General features: G+C 43.0%; 21 non-coding genes across 21 annotated transcripts; all 21 read left to right on the forward strand.

Annotated features, from left to right (window-relative positions):
- Positions 1–298: 298 nt before the first annotated feature.
- On the forward strand, positions 299–417 carry LOC148330914 (5S ribosomal RNA). The gene has a single exon (XR_015845484.1). It is a non-coding gene; the product is annotated as a 5S ribosomal RNA (ribosomal RNA).
- Positions 418–1,409: 992 nt separating this feature from the next.
- LOC148330915 (5S ribosomal RNA) lies at positions 1,410–1,528 on the forward strand. The gene has a single exon (XR_015845206.1). It is a non-coding gene; the product is annotated as a 5S ribosomal RNA (ribosomal RNA).
- A 992-nt stretch (positions 1,529–2,520) lies between these two features.
- On the forward strand, positions 2,521–2,639 carry LOC148330916 (5S ribosomal RNA). Its single transcript, XR_015845440.1, has one exon. It is a non-coding gene; the product is annotated as a 5S ribosomal RNA (ribosomal RNA).
- Positions 2,640–3,631: 992 nt separating this feature from the next.
- Positions 3,632–3,750, forward strand: LOC148330917 (5S ribosomal RNA). The gene has a single exon (XR_015845442.1). It is a non-coding gene; the product is annotated as a 5S ribosomal RNA (ribosomal RNA).
- Positions 3,751–4,742: 992 nt separating this feature from the next.
- LOC148330918 (5S ribosomal RNA) lies at positions 4,743–4,861 on the forward strand. Its single transcript, XR_015845207.1, has one exon. It is a non-coding gene; the product is annotated as a 5S ribosomal RNA (ribosomal RNA).
- Positions 4,862–8,517: 3,656 nt separating this feature from the next.
- LOC148330919 (5S ribosomal RNA) lies at positions 8,518–8,636 on the forward strand. The gene has a single exon (XR_015845387.1). It is a non-coding gene; the product is annotated as a 5S ribosomal RNA (ribosomal RNA).
- Positions 8,637–9,631: 995 nt separating this feature from the next.
- LOC148330920 (5S ribosomal RNA) lies at positions 9,632–9,750 on the forward strand. The gene has a single exon (XR_015845209.1). It is a non-coding gene; the product is annotated as a 5S ribosomal RNA (ribosomal RNA).
- A 992-nt stretch (positions 9,751–10,742) lies between these two features.
- LOC148330921 (5S ribosomal RNA) lies at positions 10,743–10,861 on the forward strand. Its single transcript, XR_015845359.1, has one exon. It is a non-coding gene; the product is annotated as a 5S ribosomal RNA (ribosomal RNA).
- A 992-nt stretch (positions 10,862–11,853) lies between these two features.
- LOC148330922 (5S ribosomal RNA) lies at positions 11,854–11,972 on the forward strand. Its single transcript, XR_015845465.1, has one exon. It is a non-coding gene; the product is annotated as a 5S ribosomal RNA (ribosomal RNA).
- Positions 11,973–12,964: 992 nt separating this feature from the next.
- Positions 12,965–13,083, forward strand: LOC148330923 (5S ribosomal RNA). The gene has a single exon (XR_015845210.1). It is a non-coding gene; the product is annotated as a 5S ribosomal RNA (ribosomal RNA).
- A 992-nt stretch (positions 13,084–14,075) lies between these two features.
- Positions 14,076–14,194, forward strand: LOC148330924 (5S ribosomal RNA). Its single transcript, XR_015845360.1, has one exon. It is a non-coding gene; the product is annotated as a 5S ribosomal RNA (ribosomal RNA).
- A 992-nt stretch (positions 14,195–15,186) lies between these two features.
- Positions 15,187–15,305, forward strand: LOC148330925 (5S ribosomal RNA). Its single transcript, XR_015845211.1, has one exon. It is a non-coding gene; the product is annotated as a 5S ribosomal RNA (ribosomal RNA).
- Positions 15,306–16,297: 992 nt separating this feature from the next.
- Positions 16,298–16,416, forward strand: LOC148330926 (5S ribosomal RNA). Its single transcript, XR_015845212.1, has one exon. It is a non-coding gene; the product is annotated as a 5S ribosomal RNA (ribosomal RNA).
- A 992-nt stretch (positions 16,417–17,408) lies between these two features.
- Positions 17,409–17,527, forward strand: LOC148330927 (5S ribosomal RNA). Its single transcript, XR_015845361.1, has one exon. It is a non-coding gene; the product is annotated as a 5S ribosomal RNA (ribosomal RNA).
- A 992-nt stretch (positions 17,528–18,519) lies between these two features.
- On the forward strand, positions 18,520–18,638 carry LOC148330928 (5S ribosomal RNA). The gene has a single exon (XR_015845466.1). It is a non-coding gene; the product is annotated as a 5S ribosomal RNA (ribosomal RNA).
- A 992-nt stretch (positions 18,639–19,630) lies between these two features.
- LOC148330929 (5S ribosomal RNA) lies at positions 19,631–19,749 on the forward strand. Its single transcript, XR_015845213.1, has one exon. It is a non-coding gene; the product is annotated as a 5S ribosomal RNA (ribosomal RNA).
- Positions 19,750–20,741: 992 nt separating this feature from the next.
- Positions 20,742–20,860, forward strand: LOC148330930 (5S ribosomal RNA). Its single transcript, XR_015845214.1, has one exon. It is a non-coding gene; the product is annotated as a 5S ribosomal RNA (ribosomal RNA).
- A 992-nt stretch (positions 20,861–21,852) lies between these two features.
- LOC148330931 (5S ribosomal RNA) lies at positions 21,853–21,971 on the forward strand. The gene has a single exon (XR_015845362.1). It is a non-coding gene; the product is annotated as a 5S ribosomal RNA (ribosomal RNA).
- Positions 21,972–22,963: 992 nt separating this feature from the next.
- Positions 22,964–23,082, forward strand: LOC148330932 (5S ribosomal RNA). The gene has a single exon (XR_015845215.1). It is a non-coding gene; the product is annotated as a 5S ribosomal RNA (ribosomal RNA).
- A 992-nt stretch (positions 23,083–24,074) lies between these two features.
- Positions 24,075–24,193, forward strand: LOC148330933 (5S ribosomal RNA). Its single transcript, XR_015845216.1, has one exon. It is a non-coding gene; the product is annotated as a 5S ribosomal RNA (ribosomal RNA).
- Positions 24,194–25,185: 992 nt separating this feature from the next.
- LOC148330934 (5S ribosomal RNA) lies at positions 25,186–25,304 on the forward strand. Its single transcript, XR_015845364.1, has one exon. It is a non-coding gene; the product is annotated as a 5S ribosomal RNA (ribosomal RNA).
- Positions 25,305–26,038: the final 734 nt, after the last annotated feature.

Below are 26,038 nucleotides of genomic sequence, written 5' to 3' on the forward strand. Positions count from 1 at the left end.
CGAGTCGTCCGCGGCAGGACTGTAGCAAACGTCACCTGTAAGAAAAGGTCCCGTTTTTACAGGTCGCCCATCTACGGATTTTTGTCCGCATTTAACCATGTGTATGTGCCAACAAATCATTGTACACATTTGCTGATATTTGTCATATATCTGTGACTTCAATCATGCATTGTAGATTGTTGTGACACATTTGTGACTGTGGTTATAGTTTCAGATTCTTGTTACGTATTTTTGGATTGAAGTATTTGCCACAATAAAGACAACATGTATAAAATGCAAAATTTTGAAAGGAATTCTCGCTTACGGCCATACTACCCTGAGAACGCCCGATCTCGTCCGATCTCGGACGCTAAGCAGGGTCGGGCCTGGTTAGTACTTGGATGGGAGACCGCCTGGGAATACCAGGTGCAGTAAGCTTTTGCACCGCAAAAATAAAAAAAACTTTTGACAAATGTAAGCAAGTATGCGAGCTGCTTTTTTATAAATTTCCACATATTCGCCTGACAGGCTGAGAGCACAAAATGCCAACATTCAGCGTCCCCTGCCTTTGGGTGTTGCTACAGTCTCGCCGTGGACGACTCGCAAATGCGTGTGGCAATTTGCAAATGCGTGTCTGGAGACTTGAGTGTGGCTCCGGAGCTCCACATTAAGACCAAAAGGGGACTCTCGTAGTCTACAGGTGTAGCAGACAGATGACCCGATGCAGTCCGGTTGGGTTGGTGCAGTGAGTGTTTACTAAATAAAAAGTTAATGAATCAATTTTAAAAAATGGTGTTTACTGAATGCAATAAAGGGAAGTATAGTTAATGTGGCAATGAGCAGGTGTGGAGAAGCTTCATTCATTTTTTTTAGCTTCACTGGTTATATCATTGGTTCTTATTTTATTAGTTCCACTTTATTCTTCCATTTATTCCAATTTAATTTAAATAATGTCAAATAAATGGTACATGACCATGGGTGGATAGCAGTGAACGCCCCCCCAAGTTATTGGTGTATATATTGGTGGTACGGGGCTGGTATAATATTAGTGCCCCCATGTGGTCCGAATGTGTAGCTACGGAGCCACACACAAGTCTCCTGACACGCATTTGCAAATCAGCACACGCATTTGCGAGTCGTCCGCGGCAGGACTGTAGCAAACGTCACCTGTAAGAAAAGGTCCCGTTTTTACAGGTCGCCCATCTACGGATTTTTGTCCGCATTTAACCATGTGTATGTGCCAACAAATCATTGTACACATTTGCTGATATTTGTCATATATCTGTGACTTCAATCATGCATTGTAGATTGTTGTGACACATTTGTGACTGTGGTTATAGTTTCAGATTCTTGTTACGTATTTTTGGATTGAAGTATTTGCCACAATAAAGACAACATGTATAAAATGCAAAATTTTGAAAGGAATTCTCGCTTACGGCCATACTACCCTGAGAACGCCCGATCTCGTCCGATCTCGGAAGCTAAGCAGGGTCGGGCCTGGTTAGTACTTGGATGGGAGACCGCCTGGGAATACCAGGTGCTGTAAGCTTTTGCACCGCAAAAATAAAAAAAACTTTTGACAAATCTAAGCAAGTATGCGAGCTGCTTTTTTATAAATTTCCACATATTCGCCTGACAGGCTGAGAGCACAAATTGCCAACATTCAGCGTCCCCTGCCTTTGGGTGTTGCTACAGTCTCGCCGTGGACGACTCGCAAATGCGTGTGGCAATTTGCAAATGCGTGTCTGGAGACTTGACTGTGGCTCCGGAGCCACACATTAAGACCAAAAGGGTACCCTCGGAGTCTACAGGTGTAGCAGACATATGACCCGATGCAGTCCGGTTGGGTTGGTGCAGTGAGTGTTTACTAAATAAAAAGTTAATGAATCAATTTTAAAAAATGGTGTTTACTGAATGCAATAAAGGGAAGTATAGTTAATGTGGCAATGAGCAGGTGTGGAGAAGCTTCATTCATTTTTTTTAGCTTCACTGGTTATATCATTGGTTCTTATTTTATTAGTTCCACTTTATTCTTCCATTTATTCCAATTTAATTTAAATAATGTCAAATAAATGGTACATGACCATGGGTGGATAGCAGTGAACGCCCCCCCAAGTTATTGGTGTATATATTGGTGGTACGGGGCTGGTATAATATTAGTGCCCCCATGTGGTCCGAATGTGTAGCTACGGAGCCACACACAGGTCTCCTGACACGCATTTGCAAATCAGCACACGCATTTGCGAGTCGTCCGCGGCAGGACTGTAGCAAACGTCACCTGTAAGAAAAGGTCCCGTTTTTACAGGTCGCCCATCTACGGATTTTTGTCCGCATTTAACCATGTGTATGTGCCAACAAATCATTGTACACATTTGCTGATATTTGTCATATATCTGTGACTTCAATCATGCATTGTAGATTGTTGTGACACATTTGTGACTGTGGTTATAGTTTCAGATTCTTGTTACGTATTTTTGGATTGAAGTATTTGCCACAATAAAGACAACATGTATAAAATGCAAAATTTTGAGAGGAATTCTCGCTTACGGCCATACTACCCTGAGAACGCCCGATCTCGTCCGATCTCGGAAGCTAAGCAGGGTCGGGCCTGGTTAGTACTTGGATGGGAGACCGCCTGGGAATACCAGGTGCAGTAAGCTTTTGCACCGCAAAAATAAAAAAAACTTTTGACAAATGTAAGCAAGTATGCGAGCTGCTTTTTTATAAATTTCCACATATTCGCCTGACAGGCTGAGAGCACAAATTGCCAACATTCAGCGTCCCCTGCCTTTGGGTGTTGCTACAGTCTCGCCGTGGACGACTCGCAAATGCGTGTGGCAATTTGCAAATGCGTGTCTGGAGACTTGACTGTGGCTCCGGAGCCACACATTAAGACCAAAAGGGTACCCTCGGAGTCTACAGGTGTAGCAGACATATGACCCGATGCAGTCCGGTTGGGTTGGTGCAGTGAGTGTTTACTAAATAAAAAGTTAATGAATCAATTTTAAAAAATGGTGTTTACTGAATGCAATAAAGGGAAGTATAGTTAATGTGGCAATGAGCAGGTGTGGAGAAGCTTCATTCATTTTTTTTAGCTTCACTGGTTATATCATTGGTTCTTATTTTATTAGTTCCACTTTATTCTTCCATTTATTCCAATTTAATTTAAATAATGTCAAATAAATGGTACATGACCATGGGTGGATAGCAGTGAACGCCCCCCCAAGTTATTGGTGTATATATTGGTGGTACGGGGCTGGTATAATATTAGTGCCCCCATGTGGTCCGAATGTGTAGCTACGGAGCCACACACAGGTCTCCTGACACGCATTTGCAAATCAGCACACGCATTTGCGAGTCGTCCGCGGCAGGACTGTAGCAAACGTCACCTGTAAGAAAAGGTCCCGTTTTTACAGGTCGCCCATCTACGGATTTTTGTCCGCATTTAACCATGTGTATGTGCCAACAAATCATTGTACACATTTGCTGATATTTGTCATATATCTGTGACTTCAATCATGCATTGTAGATTGTTGTGACACATTTGTGACTGTGGTTATAGTTTCAGATTCTTGTTACGTATTTTTGGATTGAAGTATTTGCCACAATAAAGACAACATGTATAAAATGCAAAATTTTGAAAGGAATTCTCGCTTACGGCCATACTACCCTGAGAACGCCCGATCTCGTCCGATCTCGGAAGCTAAGCAGGGTCGGGCCTGGTTAGTACTTGGATGGGAGACCGCCTGGGAATACCAGGTGCAGTAAGCTTTTGCACCGCAAAAATAAAAAAAACTTTTGACAAATGTAAGCAAGTATGCGAGCTGCTTTTTTATAAATTTCCACATATTCGCCTGACAGGCTGAGAGCACAAATTGCCAACATTCAGCGTCCCCTGCCTTTGGGTGTTGCTACAGTCTCGCCGTGGACGACTCGCAAATGCGTGTGGCAATTTGCAAATGCGTGTCTGGAGACTTGACTGTGGCTCCGGAGCCACACATTAAGACCAAAAGGGTACCCTCGGAGTCTACAGGTGTAGCAGACATATGACCCGATGCAGTCCGGTTGGGTTGGTGCAGTGAGTGTTTACTAAATAAAAAGTTAATGAATCAATTTTAAAAAATGGCGTTTACTGAATGCAATAAAGGGAAGTATAGTTAATGTGGCAATTAGCAGGTGTGGAGAAGCTTCATTCATTTTTTTTAGCTTCACTGGTTATATCATTGGTTCTTATTTTATTAGTTCCACTTTATTCTTCCATTTATTCCAATTTAATTTAAATAATGTCAAATAAATGGTACATGACCATGGGTGGATAGCAGTGAACGCCCCCCCAAGTTATTGGTGTATATATTGGTGGTACGGGGCTGGTATAATATTAGTGCCCCCATGTGGTCCGAATGTGTAGCTACGGAGCCACACACAAGTCTCCTGACACGCATTTACAAATCAGCACACGCATTTGCGAGTCGTCCGCGGCAGGACTGTAGCAAACGTCACCTGTAAGAAAAGGTCCCGTTTTTACAGGTCGCCCATCTACGGATTTTTGTCCGCATTTAACCATGTGTATGTGCCAACAAATCATTGTACACATTTGCTGATATTTGTCATATATCTGTGACTTCAATCATGCATTGTAGATTGTTGTGACACATTTGTGACTGTGGTTATAGTTTCAGATTCTTGTTACGTATTTTTGGATTGAAGTATTTGCCACAATAAAGACAACATGTATAAAATGCAAAATTTTGAAAGGAATTCTCGCTTACGGCCATACTACCCTGAGAACGCCCGATCTCGTCCGATCTCGGAAGCTAAGCAGGGTCGGGCCTGGTTAGTACTTGGATGGGAGACCGCCTGGGAATACCAGGTGCTGTAAGCTTTTGCACCGCAAAAATAAAAAAAACTTTTGACAAATGTAAGCAAGTATGCGAGCTGTTTTTTTATAAATTCCCACATATTCGCCTGACAGGCTGAGAGCACAAAATGCCAACATTCAGCGTCCCCTGCCTTTGGGTGTTGCTACAGTCTCGCCGTGGACGACTCGCAAATGCGTGTGGCAATTTGCAAATGCGTGTCTGGAGACTTGAGTGTGGCTCCGGAGCTCCACATTAAGACCAAAAGGGGACTCTCGTAGTCTACAGGTGTAGCAGACAGATGACCCGATGCAGTCCGGTTGGGTTGGTGCAGTGAGTGTTTACTAAATAAAAAGTTAATGAATCAATTTTAAAAAATGGTGTTTACTGAATGCAATAAAGGGAAGTATAGTTAATGTGGCAATGAGCAGGTGTGGAGAAGCTTCATTCATTTTTTTTTAGCTTCACTGGTTATATCATTGGTTCTTATTTTATTAGTTCCACTTTATTCTTCCATTTATTCCAATTTAATTTAAATAATGTCAAATAAATGGTACATGACCATGGGTGGATAGCAGTGAACGCCCCCCCAAGTTATTGGTGTATATATTGGTGGTACGGGGCTGGTATAATATTAGTGCCCCCATGTGGTCCGAATGTGTAGCTACGGAGCCACACACAAGTCTCCTGACACGCATTTGCAAATCAGCACACGCATTTGCGAGTCGTCCGCGGCAGGACTGTAGCAAACGTCACCTGTAAGAAAAGGTCCCGTTTTTACAGGTCGCCCATCTACGGATTTTTGTCCGCATTTAACCATGTGTATGTGCCAACAAATCATTGTACACATTTGCTGATATTTGTCATATATCTGTGACTTCAATCATGCATTGTAGATTGTTGTGACACATTTGTGACTGTGGTTATAGTTTCAGATTCTTGTTACGTATTTTTGGATTGAAGTATTTGCCACAATAAAGACAACATGTATAAAATGCAAAATTTTGAAAGGAATTCTCGCTTACGGCCATACTACCCTGAGAACGCCCGATCTCGTCCGATCTCGGAAGCTAAGCAGGGTCGGGCCTGGTTAGTACTTGGATGGGAGACCGCCTGGGAATAGAAATAGAAATAGAAATAGAAATCCCTTTATTGTCATTGTACTCAAGTGTGCAACGAGATTAGAGGGCTCCCCTCTCCAGTGCAATACAACAATAATACAGATAAATATATAAATTAGATAAATAAAGAAGACAGTGCAATGGAATTCAGTACTGAATAGGGCATATAGAAACACATCACAATGCTGTTTTGCGAGGTTAGGGTGGTCTCGTGTGTGTGTGAGAGTTCAGTATGGAGATGGCTCTCGGAAAGAAACTGTTTCTCAGTCTATTGGTCCTTGATTTGATGCATCTGTAGCGCCTGCCAGAGGGCAACAGGTCGAACAGGTGTGAGTTTGGGTGGGTATTGTCATTGACGATGTTGAGAGCCCTTCTGAGGCACCGGGCGGTGTAGATGTCCGTCAGTGGGGGGAGAGGGCAGCCAATAATCCTTTGCGCTGTTTTGACTGTCCTCTGGAGCCTCACTCTGTCGGCCTCAGTGCAGCCGCTGTACCAGGTGGAGACACAGTACGTCAGCAGGCTCTCGATGGACGAGTGGTAGAAGGCCAGCAGCAGGCCGGGAAAGCGCTTCAGGGGGGTTTCGACCCACCCTCTGGAGTTAGACATGAGGGTCCTAACAAAAAGGTTCGTCATGAACCAAACTGGATGCAAAAACTCCCCGACTCGGAAGTCCGTTCCACCAATTATGCGGCCTCAGGAGAGCGATCAGGAGAGCCGTGGGAGCGGGTGGACCTCGACTGGTAATGCTCCTGGGATGCCCTCACGGGTTGCAGAATTAATGACTCCCGAAAGTTCGCCAATGAGAGTAGAACGGGAAGGAGTCGTGTGTGCACCCAATCCGGCCCCGGCCGAAAATCTGTCGCCTAGAGGGAAAGTATTCATGCTAAAGAGCCCAAGTACAAGGTTGTCTCCGAGGTCCCCAAAAAGCCAAATGATTACCCGATCTCCGAGAAGCGTGGTGATTGTGATCCCATTACTGAAGAAGACTTGTGACTGGTGCGGCATGTTTGTAATGGGCGTGTGGACGCTTGATAGGCACTTGAAGTCAAGGCATGGGAGGAAAACCGTATGGTACAAGTGCAGCAAATGCGGGAAGATGGCCGCTAATGCCCACGCCATAGCTTGTCACGTACCTAAGTGTAATAATAGTAGAAATACAGTTCATGGACTGAGCCACGGATGCAGAACCTGTGGAAAGAGTTTTGCAAAGAAATTGGGTTTATCGCAACACAAGAGACTGGCGCACCCACTACTGTGGAATGCGGAGAAATCAAAGATAAAGAGGAAGGATGGAGAGCGCTTCAAGAACTCTAAGCTATGGTCCTCTCAAGAAGCTTGTACATTGTGGGACTTGGTATCGTTGAACGGAACAAGCATGAATACATATCGGCTGGTTGCGAAAGTGATGGGAGGAGGCAGAACGGCAGAGCAGGTGAGGAGCAAATGGAGGATCCTGCATAGGGGAACGGCAGGTTGTGGCCTTAATGCTCATCCGACCCTGGAGGTGGAGGAAAAGAAGCCAAGCGATGACACCCCATTGGTGGAGGGGGCCAGTGTTAAACTGAGAATAGCGCTGGGAAAAGAGACGGATACGGTTGACAAATCTAAGCAAGTATGCGAGCTGCTTTTTTATAAATTTCCACATATTCGCCTGACAGGCTGAGAGCACAAATTGCCAACATTCAGCGTCCCCTGCCTTTGGGTGTTGCTACAGTCTCGCCGTGGACGACTCGCAAATGCGTGTGGCAATTTGCAAATGCGTGTCTGGAGACTTGACTGTGGCTCCGGAGCCACACATTAAGACCAAAAGGGGACTCTCGTAGTCTACAGGTGTAGCAGACAGATGACCCGATGCAGTCCGGTTGGGTTGGTGCAGTGAGTGTTTACTAAATAAAAAGTTAATGAATCAATTTTAAAAAATGGTGTTTACTGAATGCAATAAAGGGAAGTATAGTTAATGTGGCAATTAGCAGGTGTGGAGAAGCTTCATTCATTTTTTTTAGCTTCACTGGTGATATAATTGGTTCTTATTTTATTAGTTCCACTTTATTCTTCCATTTATTCCAATTTAATTTAAATAATGTCAAATAAATGGGACATGACCATGGGTGGATAGCAGTGAACGCCCCCCCACGTTATTGGTGTATATATTGGTGGTACGGGGCTGGTATAACATTAGTGCCCCCCATGTGGTCCGAATGTGTAGCTACGGAGCCACACACAAGTCTCCTGACACGCATTTGCAAATCAGCACACGCATTTGCGAGTCGTCCGCGGCAGGACTGTAGCAAACGTCACCTGTAAGAAAAGGTCCCGTTTTTACAGGTCGCCCATCTACGGATTTTTGTCCGCATTTAACCATGTGTATGTGCCAACAAATCATTGTACACATTTGCTGATATTTGTCATATATCTGTGACTTCAATCATGCATTGTAGATTGTTGTGACACATTTGTGACTGTGGTTATAGTTTCAGATTCTTGTTACGTATTTTTGGATTGAAGTATTTGCCACAATAAAGACAACATGTATAAAATGCAAAATTTTGAAAGGAATTCTCGCTTACGGCCATACTACCCTGAGAACGCCCGATCTCGTCCGATCTCGGACGCTAAGCAGGGTCGGGCCTGGTTAGTACTTGGATGGGAGACCGCCTGGGAATACCAGGTGCTGTAAGCTTTTGCACCGCAAAAATAAAAAAAACTTTTGACAAATGTAAGCAAGTATGCGAGCTGCTTTTTTATAAATTTCCACATATTCGCCTGACAGGCTGAGAGCACAAAATGCCAACATTCAGCGTCCCCTGCCTTTGGGTGTTGCTACAGTCTCGCCGTGGACGACTCGCAAATGCGTGTGGCAATTTGCAAATGCGTGTCTGGAGACTTGAGTGTGGCTCCGGAGCTCCACATTAAGACCAAAAGGGGACTCTCGTAGTCTACAGGTGTAGCAGACAGATGACCCGATGCAGTCCGGTTGGGTTGGTGCAGTGAGTGTTTACTAAATAAAAAGTTAATGAATCAATTTAAAAAAATGGTGTTTACTGAATGCAATAAAGGGAAGTATAGTTAATGTGGCAATTAGCAGGTGTGGAGAAGCTTCATTCATTTTTTTTAGCTTCACTGGTTATATCATTGGTTCTTATTTTATTAGTTCCACTTTATTCTTCCATTTATTCCAATTTAATTTAAATAATGTCAAATAAATGGTACATGACCATGGGTGGATAGCAGTGAACGCCCCCCCCCCAAGTTATTGGTGTATATATTGGTGGTACGGGGCTGGTATAATATTAGTGCCCCCATGTGGTCCGAATGTGTAGCTACGGAGCCACACACAAGTCTCCTGACACGCATTTGCAAATCAGCACACGCATTTGCGAGTCGTCCGCGGCAGGACTGTAGCAAACGTCACCTGTAAGAAAAGGTCCCGTTTTTACAGGTCGCCCATCTACGGATTTTTGTCCGCATTTAACCATGTGTATGTGCCAACAAATCATTGTACACATTTGCTGATATTTGTCATATATCTGTGACTTCAATCATGCATTGTAGATTGTTGTGACACATTTGTGACTGTGGTTATAGTTTCAGATTCTTGTTACGTATTTTTGGATTGAAGTATTTGCCACAATAAAGACAACATGTATAAAATGCAAAATTTTGAAAGGAATTCTCGCTTACGGCCATACTACCCTGAGAACGCCCGATCTCGTCCGATCTCGGAAGCTAAGCAGGGTCGGGCCTGGTTAGTACTTGGATGGGAGACCGCCTGGGAATACCAGGTGCTGTAAGCTTTTGCACCGCAAAAATAAAAAAAACTTTTGACAAATGTAAGCAAGTATGCGAGCTGCTTTTTTATAAATTTCCACATATTCGCCTGACAGGCTGAGAGCACAAAATGCCAACATTCAGCGTCCCCTGCCTTTGGGTGTTGCTACAGTCTCGCCGTGGACGACTCGCAAATGCGTGTGGCAATTTGCAAATGCGTGTCTGGAGACTTGAGTGTGGCTCCGGAGCTCCACATTAAGACCAAAAGGGGACTCTCGTAGTCTACAGGTGTAGCAGACAGATGACCCGATGCAGTCCGGTTGGGTTGGTGCAGTGAGTGTTTACTAAATAAAAAGTTAATGAATCAATTTAAAAAAATGGTGTTTACTGAATGCAATAAAGGGAAGTATAGTTAATGTGGCAATTAGCAGGTGTGGAGAAGCTTCATTCATTTTTTTTAGCTTCACTGGTTATATCATTGGTTCTTATTTTATTAGTTCCACTTTATTCTTCCATTTATTCCAATTTAATTTAAATAATGTCAAATAAATGGTACATGACCATGGGTGGATAGCAGTGAACGCCCCCCCAAGTTATTGGTGTATATATTGGTGGTACGGGGCTGGTATAATATTAGTGCCCCCATGTGGTCCGAATGTGTAGCTACGGAGCCACACACAAGTCTCCTGACACGCATTTGCAAATCAGCACACGCATTTGCGAGTCGTCCGCGGCAGGACTGTAGCAAACGTCACCTGTAAGAAAAGGTCCCGTTTTTACAGGTCGCCCATCTACGGATTTTTGTCCGCATTTAACCGTGTGTATGTGCCAACAAATCATTGTACACATTTGCTGATATTTGTCATATATCTGTGACTTCAATCATGCATTGTAGATTGTTGTGACACATTTGTGACTGTGGTTATAGTTTCAGATTCTTGTTACGTATTTTTGGATTGAAGTATTTGCCACAATAAAGACAACATGTATAAAATGCAAAATTTTGAAAGGAATTCTCGCTTACGGCCATACTACCCTGAGAACGCCCGATCTCGTCCGATCTCGGAAGCTAAGCAGGGTCGGGCCTGGTTAGTACTTTGATGGGAGACCGCCTGGGAATACCAGGTGCTGTAAGCTTTTGCACCGCAAAAATAAAAAAAACTTTTGACAAATGTAAGCAAGTATGCGAGCTGCTTTTTTATAAATTTCCACATATTCGCCTGACAGGCTGAGAGCACAAAATGCCAAAATTCAGCGTCCCCTGCCTTTGGGTGTTGCTACAGTCTCGCCGTGGACGACTCGCAAATGCGTGTGGCAATTTGCAAATGCGTGTCTGGAGACTTGAGTGTGGCTCCGGAGCTCCACATTAAGACCAAAAGGGGACTCTCGTAGTCTACAGGTGTAGCAGACAGATGACCCGATGCAGTCCGGTTGGGTTGGTGCAGTGAGTGTTTACTAAATAAAAAGTTAATGAATCAATTTTAAAAAATGGTGTTTACTGAATGCAATAAAGGGAAGTATAGTTAATGTGGCAATTAGCAGGTGTGGAGAAGCTTCATTCATTTTTTTGAGCTTCACTGGTTATATCATTGGTTCTTATTTTATTAGTTCCACTTTATTCTTCCATTTATTCCAATTTAATTTAAATAATGTCAAATAAATGGTACATGACCATGGGTGGATAGCAGTGAACGCCCCCCCAAGTTATTGGTGTATATATTGGTGGTACGGGGCTGGTATAATATTAGTGCCCCCATGTGGTCCGAATGTGTAGCTACGGAGCCACACACAAGTCTCCTGACACGCATTTGCAAATCAGCACACGCATTTGCGAGTCGTCCGCGGCAGGACTGTAGCAAACGTCACCTGTAAGAAAAGGTCCCGTTTTTACAGGTCGCCCATCTACGGATTTTTGTCCGCATTTAACCATGTGTATGTGCCAACAAATCATTGTACACATTTGCTGATATTTGTCATATATCTGTGACTTCAATCATGCATTGTAGATTGTTGTGACACATTTGTGACTGTGGTTATAGTTTCAGATTCTTGTTACGTATTTTTGGATTGAAGTATTTGCCACAATAAAGACAACATGTATAAAATGCAAAATTTTGAAAGGAATTCTCGCTTACGGCCATACTACCCTGAGAACGCCCGATCTCGTCCGATCTCTGAAGCTAAGCAGGGTCGGGCCTGGTTAGTACTTGGATGGGAGACCGCCTGGGAATACCAGGTGCTGTAAGCTTTTGCACCGCAAAAATAAAAAAAACTTTTGACAAATGTAAGCAAGTATGCGAGCTGCTTTTTTATAAATTCCCACATATTCGCCTGACAGGCTGAGAGCACAAAATGCCAACATTCAGCGTCCCCTGCCTTTGGGTGTTGCTACAGTCTCGCCGTGGACGACTCGCAAATGCGTGTGGCAATTTGCAAATGCGTGTCTGGAGACTTGAGTGTGGCTCCGGAGCTCCACATTAAGACCAAAAGGGGACTCTCGTAGTCTACAGGTGTAGCAGACAGATGACCCGATGCAGTCCGGTTGGGTTGGTGCAGTGAGTGTTTACTAAATAAAAAGTTAATGAATCAATTTAAAAAAATGGTGTTTACTGAATGCAATAAAGGGAAGTATAGTTAATGTGGCAATTAGCAGGTGTGGAGAAGCTTCATTCATTTTTTTTAGCTTCACTGGTTATATCATTGGTTCTTATTTTATTAGTTCCACTTTATTCTTCCATTTATTCCAATTTAATTTAAATAATGTCAAATAAATGGTACATGACCATGGGTGGATAGCAGTGAACGCCCCCCCAAGTTATTGGTGTATATATTGGTGGTACGGGGCTGGTATAATATTAGTGCCCCCATGTGGTCCGAATGTGTAGCTACGGAGCCACACACAAGTCTCCTGACACGCATTTGCAAATCAGCACACGCATTTGCGAGTCGTCCGCGGCAGGACTGTAGCAAACGTCACCTGTAAGAAAAGGTCCAGTTTTTACAGGTCGCCCATCTACGGATTTTTGTCCGCATTTAACCATGTGTATGTGCCAACAAATCATTGTACACATTTGCTGATATTTGTCATATATCTGTGACTTCAATCATGCATTGTAGATTGTTGTGACACATTTGTGACTGTGGTTATAGTTTCAGATTCTTGTTACGTATTTTTGGATTGAAGTATTTGCCACAATAAAGACAACATGTATAAAATGCAAAATTTTGAAAGGAATTCTCGCTTACGGCCATACTACCCTGAGAACGCCCGATCTCGTCCGATCTCGGAAGCTAAGCAGGGTCGGGCCTGGTTAGTACTTGGATGGGAGACCGCCTGGGAATACCAGGTGCTGTAAGCTTTTGCACCGCAAAAATAAAAAAAACTTTTGACAAATGTAAGCAAGTATGCGAGCTGCTTTTTTATAAATTTCCACATATTCGCCTGACAGGCTGAGAGCACAAAATGCCAACATTCAGCGTCCCCTGCCTTTGGGTGTTGCTACAGTCTCGCCGTGGACGACTCGCAAATGCGTGTGGCAATTTGCAAATGCGTGTCTGGAGACTTGAGTGTGGCTCCGGAGCTCCACATTAAGACCAAAAGGGGACTCTCGTAGTCTACAGGTGTAGCAGACAGATGACCCGATGCAGTCCGGTTGGGTTGGTGCAGTGAGTGTTTACTAAATAAAAAGTTAATGAATCAATTTAAAAAAATGGTGTTTACTGAATGCAATAAAGGGAAGTATAGTTAATGTGGCAATTAGCAGGTGTGGAGAAGCTTCATTCATTTTTTTTAGCTTCACTGGTTATATCATTGGTTCTTATTTTATTAGTTCCACTTTATTCTTCCATTTATTCCAATTTAATTTAAATAATGTCAAATAAATGGTACATGACCATGGGTGGATAGCAGTGAACGCCCCCCCAAGTTATTGGTGTATATATTGGTGGTACGGGGCTGGTATAATATTAGTGCCCCCATGTGGTCCGAATGTGTAGCTACGGAGCCACACACAAGTCTCCTGACACGCATTTGCAAATCAGCACACGCATTTGCGAGTCGTCCGCGGCAGGACTGTAGCAAACGTCACCTGTAAGAAAAGGTCCCGTTTTTACAGGTCGCCCATCTACGGATTTTTGTCCGCATTTAACCGTGTGTATGTGCCAACAAATCATTGTACACATTTGCTGATATTTGTCATATATCTGTGACTTCAATCATGCATTGTAGATTGTTGTGACACATTTGTGACTGTGGTTATAGTTTCAGATTCTTGTTACGTATTTTTGGATTGAAGTATTTGCCACAATAAAGACAACATGTATAAAATGCAAAATTTTGAAAGGAATTCTCGCTTACGGCCATACTACCCTGAGAACGCCCGATCTCGTCCGATCTCGGAAGCTAAGCAGGGTCGGGCCTGGTTAGTACTTTGATGGGAGACCGCCTGGGAATACCAGGTGCTGTAAGCTTTTGCACCGCAAAAATAAAAAAAACTTTTGACAAATGTAAGCAAGTATGCGAGCTGCTTTTTTATAAATTTCCACATATTCGCCTGACAGGCTGAGAGCACAAAATGCCAAAATTCAGCGTCCCCTGCCTTTGGGTGTTGCTACAGTCTCGCCGTGGACGACTCGCAAATGCGTGTGGCAATTTGCAAATGCGTGTCTGGAGACTTGAGTGTGGCTCCGGAGCTCCACATTAAGACCAAAAGGGGACTCTCGTAGTCTACAGGTGTAGCAGACAGATGACCCGATGCAGTCCGGTTGGGTTGGTGCAGTGAGTGTTTACTAAATAAAAAGTTAATGAATCAATTTTAAAAAATGGTGTTTACTGAATGCAATAAAGGGAAGTATAGTTAATGTGGCAATTAGCAGGTGTGGAGAAGCTTCATTCATTTTTTTGAGCTTCACTGGTTATATCATTGGTTCTTATTTTATTAGTTCCACTTTATTCTTCCATTTATTCCAATTTAATTTAAATAATGTCAAATAAATGGTACATGACCATGGGTGGATAGCAGTGAACGCCCCCCCAAGTTATTGGTGTATATATTGGTGGTACGGGGCTGGTATAATATTAGTGCCCCCATGTGGTCCGAATGTGTAGCTACGGAGCCACACACAAGTCTCCTGACACGCATTTGCAAATCAGCACACGCATTTGCGAGTCGTCCGCGGCAGGACTGTAGCAAACGTCACCTGTAAGAAAAGGTCCCGTTTTTACAGGTCGCCCATCTACGGATTTTTGTCCGCATTTAACCATGTGTATGTGCCAACAAATCATTGTACACATTTGCTGATATTTGTCATATATCTGTGACTTCAATCATGCATTGTAGATTGTTGTGACACATTTGTGACTGTGGTTATAGTTTCAGATTCTTGTTACGTATTTTTGGATTGAAGTATTTGCCACAATAAAGACAACATGTATAAAATGCAAAATTTTGAAAGGAATTCTCGCTTACGGCCATACTACCCTGAGAACGCCCGATCTCGTCCGATCTCGGAAGCTAAGCAGGGTCGGGCCTGGTTAGTACTTGGATGGGAGACCGCCTGGGAATACCAGGTGCTGTAAGCTTTTGCACCGCAAAAATAAAAAAAACTTTTGACAAATGTAAGCAAGTATGCGAGCTGCTTTTTTATAAATTTCCACATATTCGCCTGACAGGCTGAGAGCACAAAATGCCAACATTCAGCGTCCCCTGCCTTTGGGTGTTGCTACAGTCTCGCCGTGGACGACTCGCAAATGCGTGTGGCAATTTGCAAATGCGTGTCTGGAGACTTGAGTGTGGCTCCGGAGCTCCACATTAAGACCAAAAGGGGACTCTCGTAGTCTACAGGTGTAGCAGACAGATGACCCGATGCAGTCCGGTTGGGTTGGTGCAGTGAGTGTTTACTAAATAAAAAGTTAATGAATCAATTTAAAAAAATGGTGTTTACTGAATGCAATAAAGGGAAGTATAGTTAATGTGGCAATTAGCAGGTGTGGAGAAGCTTCATTCATTTTTTTTAGCTTCACTGGTTATATCATTGGTTCTTATTTTATTAGTTCCACTTTATTCTTCCATTTATTCCAATTTAATTTAAATAATGTCAAATAAATGGTACATGACCATGGGTGGATAGCAGTGAACGCCCCCCCAAGTTATTGGTGTATATATTGGTGGTACGGGGCTGGTATAATATTAGTGCCCCCATGTGGTCCGAATGTGTAGCTACGGAGCCACACACAAGTCTCCTGACACGCATTTGCAAATCAGCACACGCATTTGCGAGTCGTCCGCGGCAGGACTGTAGCAAACGTCACCTGTAAGAAAAGGTCCCGTTTTTACAGGTCGCCCATCTACGGATTTTTGTCCGCATTTAACCATGTGTATGTGCCAACAAATCATTGTACACATTTGCTGATATTTGTCATATATCTGTGACTTCAATCATGCATTGTAGATTGTTGTGACACATTTGTGACTGTGGTTATAGTTTCAGATTCTTGTTACGTATTTTTGGATTGAAGTATTTGCCACAATAAAGACAACATGTATAAAATGCAAAATTTTGAAAGGAATTCTCGCTTACGGCCATACTACCCTGAGAACGCCCGATCTCGTCCGATCTCGGAAGCTAAGCAGGGTCGGGCCTGGTTAGTACTTGGATGGGAGACCGCCTGGGAATACCAGGTGCTGTAAGCTTTTGCACCGCAAAAATAAAAAAAACTTTTGACAAATGTAAGCAAGTATGCGAGCTGCTTTTTTATAAATTTCCACATATTCGCCTGACAGGCTGAGAGCACAAAATGCCAACATTCAGCGTCCCCTGCCTTTGGGTGTTGCTACAGTCTCGCCGTGGACGACTCGCAAATGCGTGTGGCAATTTGCAAATGCGTGTCTGGAGACTTGAGTGTGGCTCCGGAGCTCCACATTAAGACCAAAAGGGGACTCTCGTAGTCTACAGGTGTAGCAGACAGATGACCCGATGCAGTCCGGTTGGGTTGGTGCAGTGAGTGTTTACTAAATAAAAAGTTAATGAATCAATTTAAAAAAATGGTGTTTACTGAATGCAATAAAGGGAAGTATAGTTAATGTGGCAATTAGCAGGTGTGGAGAAGCTTCATTCATTTTTTTTAGCTTCACTGGTTATATCATTGGTTCTTATTTTATTAGTTCCACTTTATTCTTCCATTTATTCCAATTTAATTTAAATAATGTCAAATAAATGGTACATGACCATGGGTGGATAGCAGTGAACGCCCCCCCAAGTTATTGGTGTATATATTGGTGGTACGGGGCTGGTATAATATTAGTGCCCCCATGTGGTCCGAATGTGTAGCTACGGAGCCACACACAAGTCTCCTGACACGCATTTGCAAATCAGCACACGCATTTGCGAGTCGTCCGCGGCAGGACTGTAGCAAACGTCACCTGTAAGAAAAGGTCCCGTTTTTACAGGTCGCCCATCTACGGATTTTTGTCCGCATTTAACCGTGTGTATGTGCCAACAAATCATTGTACACATTTGCTGATATTTGTCATATATCTGTGACTTCAATCATGCATTGTAGATTGTTGTGACACATTTGTGACTGTGGTTATAGTTTCAGATTCTTGTTACGTATTTTTGGATTGAAGTATTTGCCACAATAAAGACAACATGTATAAAATGCAAAATTTTGAAAGGAATTCTCGCTTACGGCCATACTACCCTGAGAACGCCCGATCTCGTCCGATCTCGGAAGCTAAGCAGGGTCGGGCCTGGTTAGTACTTTGATGGGAGACCGCCTGGGAATACCAGGTGCTGTAAGCTTTTGCACCGCAAAAATAAAAAAAACTTTTGACAAATGTAAGCAAGTATGCGAGCTGCTTTTTTATAAATTTCCACATATTCGCCTGACAGGCTGAGAGCACAAAATGCCAAAATTCAGCGTCCCCTGCCTTTGGGTGTTGCTACAGTCTCGCCGTGGACGACTCGCAAATGCGTGTGGCAATTTGCAAATGCGTGTCTGGAGACTTGAGTGTGGCTCCGGAGCTCCACATTAAGACCAAAAGGGGACTCTCGTAGTCTACAGGTGTAGCAGACAGATGACCCGATGCAGTCCGGTTGGGTTGGTGCAGTGAGTGTTTACTAAATAAAAAGTTAATGAATCAATTTTAAAAAATGGTGTTTACTGAATGCAATAAAGGGAAGTATAGTTAATGTGGCAATTAGCAGGTGTGGAGAAGCTTCATTCATTTTTTTGAGCTTCACTGGTTATATCATTGGTTCTTATTTTATTAGTTCCACTTTATTCTTCCATTTATTCCAATTTAATTTAAATAATGTCAAATAAATGGTACATGACCACGGGTGGATAGCAGTGAACGCCCCCCCAAGTTATTGGTGTATATATTGGTGGTACGGGGCTGGTATAATATTAGTGCCCCCATGTGGTCCGAATGTGTAGCTACGGAGCCACACACAAGTCTCCTGACACGCATTTGCAAATCAGCACACGCATTTGCGAGTCGTCCGCGGCAGGACTGTAGCAAACGTCACCTGTAAGAAAAGGTCCCGTTTTTACAGGTCGCCCATCTACGGATTTTTGTCCGCATTTAACCATGTGTATGTGCCAACAAATCATTGTACACATTTGCTGATATTTGTCATATATCTGTGACTTCAATCATGCATTGTAGATTGTTGTGACACATTTGTGACTGTGGTTATAGTTTCAGATTCTTGTTACGTATTTTTGGATTGAAGTATTTGCCACAATAAAGACAACATGTATAAAATGCAAAATTTTGAAAGGAATTCTCGCTTACGGCCATACTACCCTGAGAACGCCCGATCTCGTCCGATCTCTGAAGCTAAGCAGGGTCGGGCCTGGTTAGTACTTGGATGGGAGACCGCCTGGGAATACCAGGTGCTGTAAGCTTTTGCACCGCAAAAATAAAAAAAACTTTTGACAAATGTAAGCAAGTATGCGAGCTGCTTTTTTATAAATTCCCACATATTCGCCTGACAGGCTGAGAGCACAAAATGCCAACATTCAGCGTCCCCTGCCTTTGGGTGTTGCTACAGTCTCGCCGTGGACGACTCGCAAATGCGTGTGGCAATTTGCAAATGCGTGTCTGGAGACTTGAGTGTGGCTCCGGAGCTCCACATTAAGACCAAAAGGGGACTCTCGTAGTCTACAGGTGTAGCAGACAGATGACCCGATGCAGTCCGGTTGGGTTGGTGCAGTGAGTGTTTACTAAATAAAAAGTTAATGAATCAATTTAAAAAAATGGTGTTTACTGAATGCAATAAAGGGAAGTATAGTTAATGTGGCAATTAGCAGGTGTGGAGAAGCTTCATTCATTTTTTTTAGCTTCACTGGTTATATCATTGGTTCTTATTTTATTAGTTCCACTTTATTCTTCCATTTATTCCAATTTAATTTAAATAATGTCAAATAAATGGTACATGACCATGGGTGGATAGCAGTGAACGCCCCCCCAAGTTATTGGTGTATATATTGGTGGTACGGGGCTGGTATAATATTAGTGCCCCCATGTGGTCCGAATGTGTAGCTACGGAGCCACACACAAGTCTCCTGACACGCATTTGCAAATCAGCACACGCATTTGCGAGTCGTCCGCGGCAGGACTGTAGCAAACGTCACCTGTAAGAAAAGGTCCAGTTTTTACAGGTCGCCCATCTACGGATTTTTGTCCGCATTTAACCATGTGTATGTGCCAACAAATCATTGTACACATTTGCTGATATTTGTCATATATCTGTGACTTCAATCATGCATTGTAGATTGTTGTGACACATTTGTGACTGTGGTTATAGTTTCAGATTCTTGTTACGTATTTTTGGATTGAAGTATTTGCCACAATAAAGACAACATGTATAAAATGCAAAATTTTGAAAGGAATTCTCGCTTACGGCCATACTACCCTGAGAACGCCCGATCTCGTCCGATCTCGGAAGCTAAGCAGGGTCGGGCCTGGTTAGTACTTGGATGGGAGACCGCCTGGGAATACCAGGTGCTGTAAGCTTTTGCACCGCAAAAATAAAAAAAACTTTTGACAAATGTAAGCAAGTATGCGAGCTGCTTTTTTATAAATTTCCACATATTCGCCTGACAGGCTGAGAGCACAAAATGCCAACATTCAGCGTCCCCTGCCTTTGGGTGTTGCTACAGTCTCGCCGTGGACGACTCGCAAATGCGTGTGGCAATTTGCAAATGCGTGTCTGGAGACTTGAGTGTGGCTCCGGAGCTCCACATTAAGACCAAAAGGGGACTCTCGTAGTCTACAGGTGTAGCAGACAGATGACCCGATGCAGTCCGGTTGGGTTGGTGCAGTGAGTGTTTACTAAATAAAAAGTTAATGAATCAATTTAAAAAAATGGTGTTTACTGAATGCAATAAAGGGAAGTATAGTTAATGTGGCAATTAGCAGGTGTGGAGAAGCTTCATTCATTTTTTTTAGCTTCACTGGTTATATCATTGGTTCTTATTTTATTAGTTCCACTTTATTCTTCCATTTATTCCAATTTAATTTAAATAATGTCAAATAAATGGTACATGACCATGGGTGGATAGCAGTGAACGCCCCCCCAAGTTATTGGTGTATATATTGGTGGTACGGGGCTGGTATAATATTAGTGCCCCCATGTGGTCCGAATGTGTAGCTACGGAGCCACACACAAGTCTCCTGACACGCATTTGCAAATCAGCACACGCATTTGCGAGTCGTCCGCGGCAGGACTGTAGCAAACGTCACCTGTAAGAAAAGGTCCAGTTTTTACAGGTCGCCCATCTACGGATTTTTGTCCGCATTTAACCATGTGTATGTGCCAACAAATCATTGTACACATTTGCTGATATTTGTCATATATCTGTGACTTCAATCATGCATTGTAGATTGTTGTGACACATTTGTGACTGTGGTTATAGTTTCAGATTCTTGTTACGTATTTTTGGATTGAAGTATTTGCCACAATAAAGACAACATGTATAAAATGCAAAATTTTGAAAGGAATTCTCGCTTACGGCCATACTACCCTGAGAACGCCCGATCTCGTCCGATCTCGGAAGCTAAGCAGGGTCGGGCCTGGTTAGTACTTGGATGGGAGACCGCCTGGGAATACCAGGTGCTGTAAGCTTTTGCACCGCAAAAATAAAAAAAACTTTTGACAAATGTAAGCAAGTATGCGAGCTGCTTTTTTATAAATTTCCACATATTCGCCTGACAGGCTGAGAGCACAAAATGCCAACATTCAGCGTCCCCTGCCTTTGGGTGTTGCTACAGTCTCGCCGTGGACGACTCGCAAATGCGTGTGGCAATTTGCAAATGCGTGTCTGGAGACTTGAGTGTGGCTCCGGAGCTCCACATTAAGACCAAAAGGGGACTCTCGTAGTCTACAGGTGTAGCAGACAGATGACCCGATGCAGTCCGGTTGGGTTGGTGCAGTGAGTGTTTACTAAATAAAAAGTTAATGAATCAATTTAAAAAAATGGTGTTTACTGAATGCAATAAAGGGAAGTATAGTTAATGTGGCAATTAGCAGGTGTGGAGAAGCTTCATTCATTTTTTTTAGCTTCACTGGTTATATCATTGGTTCTTATTTTATTAGTTCCACTTTATTCTTCCATTTATTCCAATTTAATTTAAATAATGTCAAATAAATGGTACATGACCATGGGTGGATAGCAGTGAACGCCCCCCCAAGTTATTGGTGTATATATTGGTGGTACGGGGCTGGTATAATATTAGTGCCCCCATGTGGTCCGAATGTGTAGCTACGGAGCCACACACAAGTCTCCTGACACGCATTTGCAAATCAGCACACGCATTTGCGAGTCGTCCGCGGCAGGACTGTAGCAAACGTCACCTGTAAGAAAAGGTCCCGTTTTTACAGGTCGCCCATCTACGGATTTTTGTCCGCATTTAACCGTGTGTATGTGCCAACAAATCATTGTACACATTTGCTGATATTTGTCATATATCTGTGACTTCAATCATGCATTGTAGATTGTTGTGACACATTTGTGACTGTGGTTATAGTTTCAGATTCTTGTTACGTATTTTTGGATTGAAGTATTTGCCACAATAAAGACAACATGTATAAAATGCAAAATTTTGAAAGGAATTCTCGCTTACGGCCATACTACCCTGAGAACGCCCGATCTCGTCCGATCTCGGAAGCTAAGCAGGGTCGGGCCTGGTTAGTACTTTGATGGGAGACCGCCTGGGAATACCAGGTGCTGTAAGCTTTTGCACCGCAAAAATAAAAAAAACTTTTGACAAATGTAAGCAAGTATGCGAGCTGCTTTTTTATAAATTTCCACATATTCGCCTGACAGGCTGAGAGCACAAAATGCCAAAATTCAGCGTCCCCTGCCTTTGGGTGTTGCTACAGTCTCGCCGTGGACGACTCGCAAATGCGTGTGGCAATTTGCAAATGCGTGTCTGGAGACTTGAGTGTGGCTCCGGAGCTCCACATTAAGACCAAAAGGGGACTCTCGTAGTCTACAGGTGTAGCAGACAGATGACCCGATGCAGTCCGGTTGGGTTGGTGCAGTGAGTGTTTACTAAATAAAAAGTTAATGAATCAATTTTAAAAAATGGTGTTTACTGAATGCAATAAAGGGAAGTATAGTTAATGTGGCAATTAGCAGGTGTGGAGAAGCTTCATTCATTTTTTTGAGCTTCACTGGTTATATCATTGGTTCTTATTTTATTAGTTCCACTTTATTCTTCCATTTATTCCAATTTAATTTAAATAATGTCAAATAAATGGTACATGACCATGGGTGGATAGCAGTGAACGCCCCCCCAAGTTATTGGTGTATATATTGGTGGTACGGGGCTGGTATAATATTAGTGCCCCCATGTGGTCCGAATGTGTAGCTACGGAGCCACACACAAGTCTCCTGACACGCATTTGCAAATCAGCACACGCATTTGCGAGTCGTCCGCGGCAGGACTGTAGCAAACGTCACCTGTAAGAAAAGGTCCCGTTTTTACAGGTCGCCCATCTACGGATTTTTGTCCGCATTTAACCATGTGTATGTGCCAACAAATCATTGTACACATTTGCTGATATTTGTCATATATCTGTGACTTCAATCATGCATTGTAGATTGTTGTGACACATTTGTGACTGTGGTTATAGTTTCAGATTCTTGTTACGTATTTTTGGATTGAAGTATTTGCCACAATAAAGACAACATGTATAAAATGCAAAATTTTGAAAGGAATTCTCGCTTACGGCCATACTACCCTGAGAACGCCCGATCTCGTCCGATCTCGGAAGCTAAGCAGGGTCGGGCCTGGTTAGTACTTGGATGGGAGACCGCCTGGGAATACCAGGTGCTGTAAGCTTTTGCACCGCAAAAATAAAAAAAACTTTTGACAAATGTAAGCAAGTATGCGAGCTGCTTTTTTATAAATTTCCACATATTCGCCTGACAGGCTGAGAGCACAAAATGCCAACATTCAGCGTCCCCTGCCTTTGGGTGTTGCTACAGTCTCGCCGTGGACGACTCGCAAATGCGTGTGGCAATTTGCAAATGCGTGTCTGGAGACTTGAGTGTGGCTCCGGAGCTCCACATTAAGACCAAAAGGGGACTCTCGTAGTCTACAGGTGTAGCAGACAGATGACCCGATGCAGTCCGGTTGGGTTGGTGCAGTGAGTGTTTACTAAATAAAAAGTTAATGAATCAATTTAAAAAAATGGTGTTTACTGAATGCAATAAAGGGAAGTATAGTTAATGTGGCAATTAGCAGGTGTGGAGAAGCTTCATTCATTTTTTTTAGCTTCACTGGTTATATCATTGGTTCTTATTTTATTAGTTCCACTTTATTCTTCCATTTATTCCAATTTAATTTAAATAATGTCAAATAAATGGTACATGACCATGGGTGGATAGCAGTGAACGCCCCCCCAAGTTATTGGTGTATATATTGGTGGTACGGGGCTGGTATAATATTAGTGCCCCCATGTGGTCCGAATGTGTAGCTACGGAGCCACACACAAGTCTCCTGACACGCATTTGCAAATCAGCACACGCATTTGCGAGTCGTCCGCGGCAGGACTGTAGCAAACGTCACCTGTAAGAAAAGGTCCCGTTTTTACAGGTCGCCCATCTACGGATTTTTGTCCGCATTTAACCATGTGTATGTGCCAACAAATCATTGTACACATTTGCTGATATTTGTCATATATCTGTGACTTCAATCATGCATTGTAGATTGTTGTGACACATTTGTGACTGTGGTTATAGTTTCAGATTCTTGTTACGTATTTTTGGATTGAAGTATTTGCCACAATAAAGACAACATGTATAAAATGCAAAATTTTGAAAGGAATTCTCGCTTACGGCCATACTACCCTGAGAACGCCCGATCTCGTCCGATCTCGGAAGCTAAGCAGGGTCGGGCCTGGTTAGTACTTGGATGGGAGACCGCCTGGGAATACCAGGTGCTGTAAGCTTTTGCACCGCAAAAATAAAAAAAACTTTTGACAAATGTAAGCAAGTATGCGAGCTGCTTTTTTATAAATTTCCACATATTCGCCTGACAGGCTGAGAGCACAAAATGCCAACATTCAGCGTCCCCTGCCTTTGGGTGTTGCTACAGTCTCGCCGTGGACGACTCGCAAATGCGTGTGGCAATTTGCAAATGCGTGTCTGGAGACTTGAGTGTGGCTCCGGAGCTCCACATTAAGACCAAAAGGGGACTCTCGTAGTCTACAGGTGTAGCAGACAGATGACCCGATGCAGTCCGGTTGGGTTGGTGCAGTGAGTGTTTACTAAATAAAAAGTTAATGAATCAATTTAAAAAAATGGTGTTTACTGAATGCAATAAAGGGAAGTATAGTTAATGTGGCAATTAGCAGGTGTGGAGAAGCTTCATTCATTTTTTTTAGCTTCACTGGTTATATCATTGGTTCTTATTTTATTAGTTCCACTTTATTCTTCCATTTATTCCAATTTAATTTAAATAATGTCAAATAAATGGTACATGACCATGGGTGGATAGCAGTGAACGCCCCCCCAAGTTATTGGTGTATATATTGGTGGTACGGGGCTGGTATAATATTAGTGCCCCCATGTGGTCCGAATGTGTAGCTACGGAGCCACACACAAGTCTCCTGACACGCATTTGCAAATCAGCACACGCATTTGCGAGTCGTCCGCGGCAGGACTGTAGCAAACGTCACCTGTAAGAAAAGGTCCCGTTTTTACAGGTCGCCCATCTACGGATTTTTGTCCGCATTTAACCGTGTGTATGTGCCAACAAATCATTGTACACATTTGCTGATATTTGTCATATATCTGTGACTTCAATCATGCATTGTAGATTGTTGTGACACATTTGTGACTGTGGTTATAGTTTCAGATTCTTGTTACGTATTTTTGGATTGAAGTATTTGCCACAATAAAGACAACATGTATAAAATGCAAAATTTTGAAAGGAATTCTCGCTTACGGCCATACTACCCTGAGAACGCCCGATCTCGTCCGATCTCGGAAGCTAAGCAGGGTCGGGCCTGGTTAGTACTTTGATGGGAGACCGCCTGGGAATACCAGGTGCTGTAAGCTTTTGCACCGCAAAAATAAAAAAAACTTTTGACAAATGTAAGCAAGTATGCGAGCTGCTTTTTTATAAATTTCCACATATTCGCCTGACAGGCTGAGAGCACAAAATGCCAAAATTCAGCGTCCCCTGCCTTTGGGTGTTGCTACAGTCTCGCCGTGGACGACTCGCAAATGCGTGTGGCAATTTGCAAATGCGTGTCTGGAGACTTGAGTGTGGCTCCGGAGCTCCACATTAAGACCAAAAGGGGACTCTCGTAGTCTACAGGTGTAGCAGACAGATGACCCGATGCAGTCCGGTTGGGTTGGTGCAGTGAGTGTTTACTAAATAAAAAGTTAATGAATCAATTTTAAAAAATGGTGTTTACTGAATGCAATAAAGGGAAGTATAGTTAATGTGGCAATTAGCAGGTGTGGAGAAGCTTCATTCATTTTTTTGAGCTTCACTGGTTATATCATTGGTTCTTATTTTATTAGTTCCACTTTATTCTTCCATTTATTCCAATTTAATTTAAATAATGTCAAATAAATGGTACATGACCATGGGTGGATAGCAGTGAACGCCCCCCCAAGTTATTGGTGTATATATTGGTGGTACGGGGCTGGTATAATATTAGTGCCCCCATGTGGTCCGAATGTGTAGCTACGGAGCCACACACAAGTCTCCTGACACGCATTTGCAAATCAGCACACGCATTTGCGAGTCGTCCGCGGCAGGACTGTAGCAAACGTCACCTGTA

The sequence above is a fragment of the Idiotropiscis lumnitzeri genome, chromosome 9 (genome assembly GCF_059441095.1).
Source record: "Idiotropiscis lumnitzeri isolate Australia: NSW breed Sydney's pygmy pipehorse chromosome 9, RoL_Ilum_1.0, whole genome shotgun sequence".
Lineage (NCBI taxonomy): Eukaryota > Metazoa > Chordata > Actinopteri > Syngnathiformes > Syngnathidae > Idiotropiscis > Idiotropiscis lumnitzeri.